Genomic DNA, 2,090 nt, shown 5'->3' on the forward strand with positions numbered 1-2,090 from the left:
TTGGCTTTGCCCCCCTGGGCTCTGCTGTGCAGCCAGCCCAGCAGCAGTTCATCCCTGTTGCCCTCCCAGCAGCTGCATCCACCCACCCACCCACCCATCAGCCATCCATCCATAATCCATCCATCCATAATCCCATCCATCCCCAGGGACACCCACCCTGTGTGTGTGGGTCCCCAGGCAGGTCCTGGCAGGCAGCAGCCCCTTGCAGGGAGCAGGGAATGTCCCTCCCCTCTTCCATGGAAGCAGAGGGGCTGTCTGAGTGTGTGTGGGTTGCAGGGGGCTCAGCACCCCTCTGTGCCGGGAGAAGCCAGTTCCCAGCCAGTCCTGCCTCCTGTCTGCCTTGGGAAATCACTTTGCTCGGAGCTTCAACTAGTGCCACTAGACTGCAGCAAACTCCTGGTTCCTCTGTTGAGGCAGAGCAGAGGTGAAGGCAACGGTTTGACCAGGAAAACGAGGACAAGGGGTAACAGTTTTAAACTGAAAGAAGAGAGATTCAGGTGAGAGAGCAGGAGGAAATTCTTAGCTGTGAGGGTGGTGAGAGCCTGGCCCAGGTTGCCCAGGGAAGCTGTGGCTGCCCTATCCCTGGCAGTGTTGAAGGGCAGGTTGGATGGGGCTTGGAGCAGCCTGGGCTGGTGGGAGGTGTCCCTACCCATGCAGGGGGGTGGGACTGGATGATCTTTAAGGTCCCTTCCAACCCAAACCGTTTCATGATTCCGTGATTCTATGACTCAAAACACCCCAGATCCAACACTCTGCTCTGGGGAGCCCCAAGGGGCACTTCTCTTCCAAGAAGGAGAGGAGGACTGTTCCCCTTGGCACAGAGTGGTGAGGGCTGGGTTCTCAGCCAGAGCTGGAAGGAATGTGGAGCTGTGTCAGGAGCAACACTGCTAATCAGGAACAACACTCCCCATCCGAAATGGCACTGCCTGGAGCAGAGGGGGATGGGACTGGCTGCCTAGACCTTCCCAGGGGAGCTGCTGAAGCCATAGGGCAGGTGCCATCCAGGACTTGATGAATTATCAGAGCAGCCCTGGGCACCAGCCCAGACACATAACCCACGTTTCCCCTCCCTGCATCTCTGATCTTGGTGTGTAGAAGAATGCAGAAAGGATCTGGGCAGAGACCTGGGCCCTTTCCTCACCCCAGAGGCTCTGAGGAGGAGCAGATACACCCCAGGTTCATACACTGCAGGGCTCATGGATGGGGCAGGGTCAGGACAGGCAGGTGCCTTCACCAGAGCCCCACAGAGGCCAGACCAAGCACAGACAGTGTGAGGGGAGAGGGACCAGTTTGGTTCAGCCTCTTCACTGGGCAGCACTGCCCACGTTTGGCTCAGCAGGCAGCTCCCTTGCCTGCCCAGAGGCTCCAGCTTGGACCACAAATATAATATTTAACAGCCTATGTTCCCCGAACACTGAATCACAGGAGCTGGCACTGACCTGGAACAAACTTCATGAAATGCTGAGATGGATGCACAGTTGAAAATAGCAGCTCCTGCTGCCTCTCCTGAGGCCAGCACCTCACCAGGCTTGATTTATGCCTGTGCTGCATCATTATTATCCTCCAGAGCTGCAGGAAGCTGGCACCATGTTAGCTGCTGGCTGCATGGGCTCCAGCAGCAGATCCTGCCACTCCTTTGAGATGATTCCTGCACTAGAGCTGTCCTGCCTGAATCCATGGAGGAGGCAAAAGAGCTTCTTATTCTGCACTTGGGCTGTTCCTCAGCATCTCCCCAAAGCAGGGGACAGGGCTGGGCATCTTCTGCAGAGAGGCAGAGTCAGCAGGACCTTACCCTGGAGCAGATACTGGCCGTGCTCGAGCTGCACCTGCAGAGGAGCACCCTTTCTGGAGGAGAATCCAGGGACAGGGAGGGTGGGAAAGCTGCGTAGGGCTGGGTTGTCTGAGACCCAGGACCAGGCTGGTGTCACTGCTTTGTCCCCACTCCAGAGCTGGCAGGCAGGGCTCCACTGCCAAGAACCAACATCTCCTTCCCAGGTGTTGCTAATTCAAGGGTGACCCACTAATTGGGGCCCTGCTCACACACCCGCCCTGCTCACACTCACTCACACACACCCACCCCCCCGCCCTCA

The sequence above is a fragment of the Chaetura pelagica genome, unplaced genomic scaffold (genome assembly GCF_000747805.2).
Source record: "Chaetura pelagica isolate M959 unplaced genomic scaffold, ChaPel_1.0 scaffold149, whole genome shotgun sequence".
In the NCBI taxonomy this organism is placed as follows: Eukaryota; Metazoa; Chordata; class Aves; order Apodiformes; family Apodidae; genus Chaetura; species Chaetura pelagica.